Genomic DNA, 13,838 nt, shown 5'->3' on the forward strand with positions numbered 1-13,838 from the left:
AAAAATAAGCCTATTGCATTATTTTATTGACGTAAATTAATTTTATTCATTAAAATAAGAAAATAACTTATTAAGCACAAAAACATCAGGTTCGTACGTACGGGTTTTGTTAGCTTTCATAAAAAAACAGAGTGTTGTGACGTCAGAGCAGTCCTTTCATATAAAACTTTTCGTGGACCACGTAAACCGCGAGGTCGTTATTTTTTTTAATATTTATTTCGTACGCGATTGAGAAATCCTTATTTTTCTGCGTTGTTGTCACCACCACCAGTGTTGTTTTGCACGTCGCGTCGGCCGGACGTGAATCGGTTTTTTAACTAGTAAAAGTGCTGCGTGAAGTGCGGTTGTTTAAATAAAATTGCCGGTAAGTACTAAAACTTTAATTTATTAAATCATAGAATAAACAATATAATTGGTAATTTGGATAGAACTTAATTTTTATGAAATACGTACATGTACATACAAATTAGAAATTACTCAAAATAATTAGAAAAATTACTTTTTTTTATAAAACAAAGGACATTTTTAAAAGCTTAAAATAGAAACTTCAAAAAAAGAAGATTTATTAATTAATAGAATTTATTGTTTTAAGTAATATATATTATATTATTATTCAGTATCATATTAAATATTCAGTCCAGTCATAACTTTATACCTAATATCAGCGTAACCTATAGCTCAATAAATTTAAAATCTTTTCGAATATTACATATATATATATCAGCATATGCAGGAAAGTGTAATAAAATAAGCACTCACCAGTAAGTTTAAATAAATGTTACACTTTGGCTAATTTGTGACTTATACATTTTTCTTAAAAGGCCAGGCTAAGCGATATCTAAGTGTCACATTGCACCCCTCGCGTAATTATAATTGACTGAATTTATAATATTATTGCTCATATTCAGAACAGGTAATAGAGAATAAATGTTAGCCAATCGGGAAGCATTGTGATTTTATGTCCACATTATTATAGGTTTTATCATTGCCTCCATTAAACTTCCGGGCTGCGTTAACCGAGGTAATTGCCCAGCAATGCACATGGTTGGTGCAAAAAGTCCGTACACGCTTCGTATATCATGTCTAGTGGTAGTAGAGCTTTTTGCTCATCTGGGGAAGAACCACTGTCTTGCTTATTTCTGCTCGGTCTGAAGAGCGTGGTTGCCGGTGTAATTACAGGCACATGAGAGTCGGCACTTACTTATTAAATATATACTACGACAATACACACATCGCCATCTAGACCAAAAGTAAGCGTAGCTTGTGCTATGGGACATATGTACTATACTATGTACACATACATATGTACTATGATATGGACTAAGATGACTGATGAATAATAAACATAAATATTTATAATATACAGATAAACACGCAGACACTGAAAAACATTCATGTTCATCACACAAACATTTTCCAGCTGTAGGAATCGAAACCACGAAAAAAAATAAGAATCACGCCCTTCCGTGTCCCGTTTACTGAACACTACTGCATCTATGTATATAGATGGGTGCAGGCGATTCTTGATATCCCTGGGGCAATTGTGGGAACTGTGGTTTCAAAATAGGAAGGTGTAACATAGGCAGTTTGGAATTTTAAAACATCTGAATTTCACTGGTCTGGTCAAGTGGGAAGTTTTGGCTGCTGCTAGTTACCAAGACGTGCCCCAACGGTTTAGCGTTCCCGCGTAGACACTGATAAGGGGTCTGCGTTAATATAACCGCAATACCTACCTCTAACATACTATTAATGATTTATCCTGTGTCGTCACGACCAGGTGAGATATGCCATGGGCTAACTTGTAGCGGAAAAATAACTTACTCGTACGTTGAAACTTTACCATACACTTAGTGCAAATACATCCACTCAAGATATTCTCAACAATACCGAGCCTACGAGTTTCCTCTTCAGCCATGTAATGAATAAGGCCCATTTTCATCATCATTCTCATTATTCTTACACCAGCTTCGACCTTGCCAATCGTCAGTTATCAGAGTATTTTTTTTAATTAACTACAAGTTAGCCCTAGACTAAAATAATATTTGTATAAATAGTCTATGATGGCAGTGGGCTAACCTGTTAAGGACTATGGTTGTCATACTTAAAATCAGTTTATACGCGACATCGCACCGGAACACTAAATTGTTTAGCCAAAGCCTTACTAGACCAGAGAAAATTCAGAAATTATAAATTCCCAAATTGCCTCTGCCGAATCAAACCCGGTACTTCCTACTTAAACTAACAGTGCTCATCGTTGCGCCAGGGAGGTAGTCAAAAATTCCAACTAACTTTTTTTTCTTCCAATCCAGTCTGTCCACAATTCCAATCTGTCCACAAGTCTGTAGTCAAATCGAGTGTATTACGCCCATTTTTTATGATTCAATCTATCTCTTATTTGACGATAAGTTACTTACGTCCGGTTTTGAAATTCAATTGATGTGATATTTAATGATAAGTGACTTTCGATTTCTTAAATTAATTATATCGATCAGTTATCTGACGATAAGTAACTTATGTCTGTTTTCTATATTCAATAATTGATCAGTTATCTGATTTTATGTTACTTACATTATTTTTCTTTTTTTGATTGGTCTCCAAGTTACGCGATATTGGCAAAGTATATTGTGCTTGCTTCCTAATCAACCTTCGGATTTCTGCGTGATGGCAGGGCACGTCCGACTTGGACGGACTAATACAACTCCCCCTTTCCTCACCATTATGCTTCCTAACATTCGTGCATATTTTTGCCATTCCTCGTCACTGGAGAGTATGCGCGCTATTAGGCTTTGGGAGTCTTCATTACTGCTCGCTTCCAGTAATATAGACCTTCAGTCTGTGCAAGCAGGACATTCACAAAACGCATGTCATAGGGTATCACCCTCTCCACAGTAGTAGCATTCCCCTCTTGGAGCTTTCCCGAAAGGGTAACTGAACGCCTGAGTGATGAGTCTACCTGCGTTTTCTATATTACATTCTACTAGAATCCGTCGAACATTACAAAAGTTATGAACGTTTTTTAATCATTAGTTAGTCAAATCCATAAGTTAAAGATATAAATAATGGACGTTAGCGAAACTATGAACTAAAATTAATTTGAGACATTAATGACTAATAAGAAAGTTAGTCATAAATCTTTAGATTGTTGATGGATTGAGTCAAGAAAACGTGCCTAGTTATATCGGATGAAATAGTATCTACGAGTATTGTTAGTGAACAAAGCTCGTCTGGTTGTGTCTGGGAAAGGCTTCGGCCGTGGCAGTTATCACCCTACCGGCTAAGATGCTTAAGACGCTTAGCGATTTTGCGTTACGGTACGGTTTCTACGCGATTTTAACTTCATACAACTGGCATAACAGATTATCCGTTACGTTCATAGGATACATCTTGTTACCTACAACTTGTAGTGGCTTTAGTTATAGACTTTTAATCAGCCTCAAATTCCAGGGGGTTATATAGGGGATTTATAGACACTTCAATCGATATACTAACTTGACGATTAACGACGAAAGTATACAAGCTTACATCCCCTATTTAATACCTTGGAAGTTTAACTGGGTTATAGAATGCAAAGATGATTTTTAGAATCACACTAATAGTTTCAGAGATAAGCGCGTTAAAGCAAACAAATGAACTCATCTGCCTAGACGAGAACAAAGAAGTATTTACACTAAAAGTTAACAATCTGTACTAAATATTACAAAAAATATAACAGTAATTTTAGTGAATCTTGTATATTATTATTATTAGTATGTATCTTATATCTTTAAAGCAATTCTTGTGTATGTATTATTGAAATATCGGAATCGGCTCCAACGATTTTCAAGAAATTTAGTATATGGGTTTCGAGGGCGATAAATCGATCTAGCTAGGATTCATTTTTAGAAAATGTAATTTTATTCGTGTTTTGTCGATATAAATATATATATAATTGAATCGGCTCCAATGATTTTCGTGAAATTTAGTATACAGGGGGTTTCGGGGGCGATAAATCGATCTAGCTATAATTCATTTATAATAATAATAATAATAATAAATTCTTTATTGCACACACAAAAACAAAATACAAATAAACACATTTACAGAAATAATTAAAAAAAAAAAAAAAAAAACTAGTTTAGGTGTGCAAAGGCGGTCTTATCGCTAAAGCGATCTCTCCCAGACAACCTTTGGCGATAGTAGTTATTGAAAGGAACGGGTTGGTGCGGCAATAAAAATTTCTACCTACATAAAAATATTGCAAACTAAACTACATACATGGTATAAATTCTAATACTAAACATATAATTATTATATAAAATATATAGTGTTCATACATATAAATATAATAAACTACATACTATAACGCTACATATATAAAAAATAGTTTTTCAAACGACTTTTAAAAAGAGGCAAGGATTTTGCCTGACGTATGTCATCAGGTAGGGAATTCCAGAGTCTGACACAATTAGCTGTAAAAGAATTACTATAATATTTCGTGCGACTGTACGGAACCTGTAGTTTGCTGTCGGTGCAGGAACGTAGCCTGTTATTATCAAAAAAGGTAAAACGTTCTTTTAAATATGGCGGAGTCTGAGGAAGAAACAGGATACGATACAACAGAGACAAGGCGTGCATCTCTCTCCGCTGGCCGACCTGCTGGAGATTTATATTGGAATCTCAGACAAAAACTGCAAAAATATCCTTTTTGAGAGATTCTGATGAGTGCGATGCGTGAACGGTAAACGTTACGCCAAACTACGGGAGTATGTAGTATATCGGAATTGTCAGAATTGTTTTTTTTTAAAGTTCTATAAAACAGTCCGCGACAACATACGAACATTTATTCAGTCGGCTAATTCGCGGACGGAGTCGCGCGGGTCCGCTAGTTAATATTTATATATGAAGTGTTAATTTATTAGTGCTATAAAAATATAATTTACTGAAAATATACTTTATAATTTACTGCGGTATGTGTAAGTTATTATATCGTAACGGATTTTAATGAGGCCTATATTAATTATTTACCATCTGCGATTTATTTTTTATTTTTTGTAGTATATTATCTATTGATACTATTGAAATAGTTATATATACTTTTGTTAGTATTTATTTACTTATTAGTTCCGCGAATATACGAATTAGGTTGCATTTTTTTAACCCGCGAATAGGGAAAACGCGAATGAAGGAAGCGCGAGTAAGGAGCTTTTACTGTTATGTTTATTTGTTCGTTTACTTATAGGTGCTTTAATTTAATTAAGTGTTAAGTTTTATTAATACTATTCCTACTTTCTAAGAGATCTCTTCAAATTTAAGTGTTTCCCTGTTCGCATATATTCATATATTTTGGTACTGAGTAAATAAAACTAATAAGTTGAGATGATCAGATAATAGTTTTATGGTGAAATTTGAAACTTAATATTACATAAGTGTTATTATTATTATTACTATTAGTGTTACATTTTTATCAGTCTTCTATTTTGTATGCGAAGTGTCCTTGGTAATCACCATTCCTTATTTTCGGTGTGATCGTTGACTGGGTTGACTGACCGATCGTATTCGACTTAAAAGGATTGCGGGCCTGCCTTGTTTTTTGATACCTTATATACGTACTTGTTAAAAGCAAGAAAAGAGTTGGCTCGAAACGTATTTTATTTTGTTTCTGGTTTAAATATGCAAGAGTTTATTTTGAAATCAGTGTCAAGCCCTGCTATAATAAGTACATACTGAAATTTGTAAACACGGGTGGATTCTAAAATGGTGGGTACTTATTGTAGTTACCACTATTTCTAAATAGTATTAGTAAATACACTGTATATTGTGCAATATTTACCATATTGTTATGTGAGATACTTCGTCAATAGAATATTACTGTCTTATAACTCGTAACGCTATACAATGTATTAAATCAATTGTTCATTGAATTGTATTGGCTATGTCTTCAAGTTCAAAACAATAAATAATTAATTGTACACTGTTACGAATTTGTTAGGTGAATTTGTTCGTCCGTCTGTCCGTACGCCTGCTTGTTTCTCAGAACCATCAGAAAATTTAAAATATTGACAAAGCAAATAATTTTAAAATTATGAATAACCACATGTTGCCCGCGAGAGTTTATTACCTACTGTGTTCTACAAATCCCGTGGGAAACGTTTGTTTTTTTGGGATAAAAAGCATTTGTTACTCTTCGACCTTTCAGCTAACTCGATACCATCTAGCTTTACACCCTAACTAAGCAACGGCTTAGTTAGGGTGTAAAGCTAGGACAAACAAACAAACACACTTTCGCGTTTATAATAGGTATAAGCAAGGATTAGAAGACCTAAAGCAGGCCCAAAATGTCTTCATTTTTGTTTTTAGCTTTATAATAATAAACGCATCAAGCCGGAATAGTAATACAATGTTTTTTCCGATCGTGACCTTTGAAAGGCCAGTGGAGGTGTGACAAAACACTGCGTAACTATTTCAACGCTATGACATGTTTGTTAATAAGGGGTATCGTAGAAAGTACTTCGAAACGGACTAATTAAGGTATTACGTATTGTTGTGAGGGTTTGAAAGGTTCTTTTTCCACCCGGAGTTTTAAATATAATATACCTAGGTATAGGTATGTTAATCATCATCATCACATCGACCAATTACCGATCTACTACCGAGCACGGGTCTCCCCCACGGGGTTACGGCCGTAGTCCACTACGCTGGCCCAATGCAGATTGGTGGACTCCACACGCCTTTGCGAACATTATCTAGGACTTCAGGTATGCAGGTTTCCTAACGATGGTGGGTCACGGTCATAAATTAGTGACATCTGCATATCGTCTGCAAAAGGTGCAGAAGTCATTTGTGGGACTGAGTATACGCTTTTATAATATGATTCCTAAGGTAATTTTGGACCTACCAATGCATAAGTTTAAAGAATGTGTTAAAACACATTTATTACAGCGAGGTTATTATACAATTGATGAATTTCTTAATGACAAGGTTGCTTGGAAGCATCCGGCTCCGCTTTCATCTCTCACAAGATAGAAAAATGAATTTTGAAATGTAAAATGTAAATTGTTAATGTTGGAAAAGAGCAACTGCTGAGTTTCTTGCCGGCTTCTTCTCGGTAGAGTCTGCCTTCCGAACCGGTGGTACAGTCACTACACACAGACAGACTTGACGTTTCAAAAGTGCTTATATTAGGCCTACTTGAAATAAATGAATTTTGAATTTTGAATTTTTGATGTTTTCCTTCACCGTTGAAGCAAGTGCTATTTTAATAACTTAAATACCACATAACTTAGAGAAGTTAGAGGTGCGTGCTGGGATTCGAACTCGGCCCCAAAGTGAAAAGTGAAGTCGAGCTCCTACCTAATGCGCTATCATTGCTTCTCTTCGTCTCATATGTATATAAAACTATCAAAAACTTCTTCATCTCAAGAACAGTAGCGATGTTTTATAATTTCTCAAATATTATATAAGTACAACAATTATTAATATCCATTTATAATCACATAAAAAACACAAGAGAACCTATTATTTCCTAAGGTTAAAACAAGACTTTTTATCTCTCAACTATTGAGTTGAGTTAAAAATTTGCCGCTAACTTCTTGACCTCATATTGATGAGGTCAAGAAGTTAGCGGCAAATTTTTATGCACAAATTCGTTATAATACCAATCATTAAAGTTACAATGGATAAAGTAATCAATCGACCAGAAAAATAATTTATCTCTATCTTAAAAACAAAAAACTCCTACCTGTAGACACGTTTTTGTAAGGCAATATAACGCGTTTTAACACAGACGCAGACAGGTAACGTTAACAAGGATGTGGTTAGAAATAATAATAACAATCAAGATTTGTTATACGTAACTTTCCTGGCGTAACTTCTGATTGCGAACGTAGTGTGAGTATAATCAAATTTTCCGAACTTGCGAAAAAGTCTTGTGGGAGGATCTTAGGCCGGGGTTAGTTATCACTCTACGAACAAATTTATTCTGCCAAGCGATTTAGCGTTAGCGAGAAGTGTGGCCCAGTGTGGATTGGTGGAATCCACACGCCTTTGAAAATATTGTGGAGAACTCTCAGGCGTGTAGGATTCCTCACGATGTTTTCCTCCACCGTTAAAGCAAGTGATATTTTAATTGCTTAAACGCACATAACACAACAATCCCCTTTTTGACTAAAGGCCTCTCCCAAAGGGATGGTTTGCCCATAACCACTGGGCAAATGGGTTCCTGAAGTATATGTATTATTATAGAAGCGAGTTCGAATCCCAGCACGCACCTCCAACTTTTCTAAGTTATGTGCTTTTTAAGTAATTAAAATTATCACCTGTTTCTACGGTTTAGGATAACATCGTGAGGAAACATCATGCCTGAGAGTTCTCCATAATGTTCTTAAAAGTTAGTAGAGTCCACCAATCCGCACTGGGCCAGTGTGGTGGACTATGGCCTTAACTCCTTCTCATTGTGGTAGGAGACCAGTGCCCTGTAGTGGACCGGTAATAGGTCAATATGCAGATATTATAATTATTTTAAAGCTACTGCATGACCAGGTGGAATTCGTTTTCATCTCCTCTAGATGTCATGAAATTCACCGAGTAATTGCACTCTAGTATGGTGAAAACGCAACTGCATCCGGTACTCTCGCCTATAGGTTTTAGTGGATGCAAGCCGCATTATGTATGCGTCAGTAATTTTCTGTGTATAGAAGAAAAAAATAATGGGTTATAGGTTGGTTTTTCCTAAACCCAAATCTCGAGACTAACAAAGTTCAATGTTCTTTATTTTTTGGTGATTTTTAAATTGGATTTATTTTGAAAATAGATTCGTTAATTACCTATGTAGAGTTAAACGAAATACATTTCTACAATTCAAATTTGAATTTACATATTATATCAGGTCTACGAACCTAAGTAAAGAAATATTTTTGGCTTTGTGCTATACCTGCATGTTTTTTAGTTTCTTTTTTCTTTGGATAATACCTAGATAAACAGACGGACACTTTAACTAAAATTTATTCTTAGGTCGTGCAGTATAATTACCAAAACTTTGTGTGTCAGCGTATTGCGTAAAGAAGATTCAGACTCATAGTGTCACACTTCATTATCTATAACTTCGTTATCTATAACTTCTAGAAAAAGTGTGACCTCCGTATTACATTTCGTAATCCGACTAAGGTTTATAGTAGGAAACACGATGTTTTTCTCGTAAAGGAGTCGCGACTCACGACGGTAAAATATTTATTTTTCCCGTGTTTATTTTTCAAATTATCATAGTTATGTCAAAGATCAGTTAATTTCGGGTTACTTCAAAGTCACGCGATCAAGCGTTACGACGGTCTTTATAAATGAATATCTACCCTAAAAAATACCCTAAAAAAGCTTTTGACCATGGTTTCGGTCGCATACAGTTTCATTTGTAAAACTTCAATTTTTTTTATTCTCATTCAAACCCCTACTTAAATATGAAAGTCTGTCAGTTTTGAAAACTGAATTTTCTTAGGTTTATAAGACCATACAAGGCACCGGGCAGTGATGAGGTACCTACTAGTAGCAAACAGGTATAAATTTGTCAATCTCCAGATAAATTTTCACCACGATTAAGTAGCTTCAAAACTTTTCTGGTCCGTACTGACAGGTACTTATGCATTTAGTAAAGTCAGTTAAATTACGTGGCTCGATGTAAATAAGCCGGGTACTTAATTAACGAATGCTACGTAAACAACACGTTTGCTGGTACAAGCATAATAGTGTGCTGTTTTGCGACATAACTTATTGAGTATGGAGGTCCAGATTTTTTTTTAATGAGAACAAACGAAGTACCTTTCGTAGGCGAACTGTTAGACTCTGGCGCTTGGTTGAGATAAAAAAGCAAATAAAAAATTCGACATCAGGTACTCGTAGGTACTCAAATAACTTTACTCTTATTCGTGGCGCGGATCTACAAAGGTTCTCTACGGATCTCTCGGATCTACAGCAATTAGTGTTCAGGAGATAAGCTTATTGTTGAGCTAGACTAAGCAGAAACCAGGTCTGTAGCTGGGCAGCAATTCGGCAAATACCGAAATAAATGACTGGTTATCGAAATTAAACTGCTTTATAAAGAGACATTGACTTTATTACACAGCATATTAATCACCAGATGTGCTTTGCGGCTTCGCCTGCATAAACTACGGCGTTCTGCTATCTAGTCTACACCTACCTTAATAAATCAGATACCGAACGTAAGTTTTTTCAATCGTACTGGAAGTGGAAATATACAAACCTATTAAGTACAGATAGTTTTTCATATTGTTTAAAAAAGCGAGGCGTGGGCGAATAACATAGCTGTTATTTTATTAGAGCTTTAATAACCCACTATTTGAAACCTTCAATCATATAAACATTGCAATCGCAAATTCCAGTCCCGAGGACCTACTTCCGTTTCGCCTTATTTAAAATACTTTGAATTTCCTATATTAAATGACTGCATTCACGTGGCTTGACAGAACTTCATTGTACAGAATTCGATCCGTTACAGTTTTTTAATAAGTATATATTGTGTGTAAGGAATATAGATACTAGTATTTTAGGGATGTAACAGTTACAGAGCAAAGCGATGGGGGTATATTGTAAACAGCGGATGAAAGTTTACTACTATACTACGACGATACACACATCGCCATCTAGACCTAAAGTAAGCGTAGCTTATGTTATGGGTACTAAGATCAATATTTATATATTTATGGGTATAAGATGAATATTTTTATGAACATATATACTCATAAATACTTTTAATATACAGATACACACCCAGACACTGAAAAATATTCATGTTCATCACACAAACATTTTTCCAGTTGTGGGAATTGAACCCATGGACTCAGAAAGCAGGGTCGCTATCCACTGCGCCAGTCGGCCGTCAAATTTGTATGGGAAACATGTACTCATCAGAGATTGTACGCGGACGAAGTCGGGGAACCGCTAGTTACCTAAAGTAAACGACCGCCATTGGATTATAAACCGTATAAACCTTCGCCCGCGTTTGCCAAGGCGGCTAAGTGATATTTGTCGAGAGTTTCAAATGGATTGCAACCAAAATAACTTGCAATGTATTAAAAATAACAAGCGGTGATAGCCTTGTGGTTAAGACTTAACTTTGAGGAGCCCGAGTTCGAATCCCAGCTACCTCTAACTTTTCTCAGTTAAGTTAAGTTAACGTGCGTTTAAAGCAATTTAAATATCATTTGCCTTAACGGTGATGGAAGACATCGTGAGGAAACCTGCATGCCTGAGAGTTCCTCATAATGTTCTCAAAGGTGTGTGTAGTCAACCAATCCGCACTCGGTCAGCGTGGTGGACTACGGCCTAAACCCTTCTCATAGTAGGAGGATACCCGTGCCCTGTATTGGACCGGTAATTTGTCGAACTGACAATGATTAAAAATAACATTTACTAAACAAGAATATCTGCTTAGCTATTGGTGAGAAAATAGGCTAGATTTTAAGCTGCAAGTACCTCAGTTACAGCTGCAATTGGAAGTTGGTGTGTGGTATTTTTTACTATAAATACTTGATGACTCTATTTGTATTTGAGATATTTCTGTAACATCAAAGTATTGAGTTATTATTGAAATAAATCAGGAGGTAGGTAAATACCTGTCTATGCAGGTAACGACATTTGTTTCTTTAAATCGAGAAAACGTTCACAACTAATTTCATATGCGGTGGTTGTGTTACCATGAATTACTGAATGAATTATACTTTTATTGCAAACAGTAAAAAGGACATAAAAAAACATAGGTACATAAGACGTATAGAAGGTGAGATAAGTATACATAAGTATATTTCCTCTAAAGCCTGTGAAGTATTACTTCGCTTTTCATCGAGCTCATCATAAATTAATTTAACATTTTTACTAGTATATCTATCTATATTTGAAGGACATATCAGTATATTTAGTAATTCACATAACTACAGTAAAAAAAATACTTAGTAGGAGTGCTTACATCTAATCAAAATAAATATAATATAGGTACGTAGTATTTTATATTTAATCTCAATATTTTAATAAATAACTTGATAAAAGTACTTTAAATTTTCGTTACAGGTAACTTTGACTTTTTTATTTTTCCGAATCAGAAGTTTTACTGAATCTTGATTTTTTTTTTCTCCGTGAAGAATTACACAGAGTACCACAAGCTATTAATATAGTTTAAGTTCTTTCTACCTCATTTACCTGCATCAAACCTTAAGTAGAATGAACCAAGGCTCAATTTGTATTGTGTGTAGGTAATTACATTACGGAAGTGCTCGCAAATTTATTTTGCCGCAAACCGCTGTCTAACGTAGCCTCAGCCTTAAGATTGAACCCAGTAGCTTTCCGTAAGGCAAAGTAGCATGAGTCACTGGTATAAATAAAATTTACCCACTTGTCTACTATAATTACGAATCGCAGGTGACCATTATGAGTTTGCTCTAAATTGTTAATTAGACTTCATTCATATTGCAACTGCGTGATAAACATCTGTACCTGGTTAGTTATTATTTATTACCTCCTTTCACTTTTGAAATGTTACTAAACACTAAATTATCTGTAATCGGTTAGGGTTTATACAGAAAGACTGCATTTTAAACAAATGATAAAAGCTTAACATATTAACATCATTATATATTTATGAGGTAGTCTCATTTGTGGCCGCCAACAAAAAAATGTTTACCGAATTTGAAAATAAACGTCATACAAATAGATTAAGATATCCCGCACATAAAACCGACCTGTATAACAATAGTTTTTATATTATGGCGATTAAAATATTCAATAAATTACCTGACGAAATGAAGCCACTAATAAATGACATGAAATGTTTAAAAGAAAAGTTATTTCAATATTTAAATAGACATTCTTTTTATACTATTGAATATTTAAAATTACATTTGTTAGTAATTATTAATTTATTTTGTATTCTTTGACATGTGCCCATAAAAAAACTTAATACTTAATTGTAATTTATTACTTTATTAATTTTATTGTGTTAATATAAACATTGTAATTGCCGATATCTTAATTGTACCTAGTAGTAACAAATTAAAATTTTAAACAATACCCTAAAAACAATTTGCATGCTAATTTGACGTGGTACAGTTAAGATCTGCATATATTTTTTTTTCCTGCAACACCTATTTACCTGTAACAGCAAATAAATAAAATTGAATTGAATTGAATTGAAATTGAATTGATATTGCATTGTTTATGAGCAATAGGTCTAGATAATGCCTTAATATGTATGTAGTTGGCCCAATTCGCGGATGGTTGAATTCCCAAGACATATTATGAAAATTAAGCTTAATTCGCTATACTCCGCGTATAGCAGGTTTCGCACGTTTCGTACATTGCCGAGGATCTGTTTGGTGTGGAGGATACAGATTGAAGTAATTATAAATTACTCCATACAGATTCTCCTGCTGTTCGCGGAGTATAGCAAATTAAGCTTAATTTTCATAATGTATTATGGATTTCCGCAAAGTAAGGCCTGCTTCTGTCCAATAACTCCCAAGCATTAAGTTTCTCGATGCTCTAATGCGCAGATGGTTCAATTCCCAACGCTCCAGTTCATGATGGTCCAATTCAATTCGTATTTATGGTCCTATTCGTATATTCTGGTCACCTAAATTATCTTTATTAAGTATAAGCGCAATATAGAGGACGGAAAAAGTGGCTGTGGACGACCACCAATAACCTGGCTAAGAACAATTAGAAACGGCATAATCGCGAGAAACACAACAGAAGAGACAACACACAACCGCACGGTGGGGCGCAGGAATACTAGGGGGGCTGACCCCAAATGAATTGGGATAAAAGCCAGGAGAAAGCAGAAGAAGAAGAAAGAAGTACAA

At 34.8% G+C, this 13,838-nt stretch overlaps 1 protein-coding gene across 1 annotated transcript in view; it reads left to right on the top strand.

Moving 5' to 3' along the window:
* The first annotated feature begins 285 nt into the window (after positions 1–285).
* The window catches only part of LOC120628383 (fatty acyl-CoA reductase wat-like), a 64,599-nt gene continuing 51,046 nt past the window's right edge, over positions 286–13,838 (top strand). Inside the window, exon 1 of the mRNA XM_039896729.1 lies at positions 286–364. The gene's annotated coding sequence lies outside the window, so the exon portion shown is untranslated. The remainder of the gene's footprint in view (positions 365–13,838) is intronic.

Source organism: Pararge aegeria, chromosome 12, assembly GCF_905163445.1.
Source record: "Pararge aegeria chromosome 12, ilParAegt1.1, whole genome shotgun sequence".
Classification (NCBI taxonomy): domain Eukaryota; kingdom Metazoa; phylum Arthropoda; class Insecta; order Lepidoptera; family Nymphalidae; genus Pararge; species Pararge aegeria.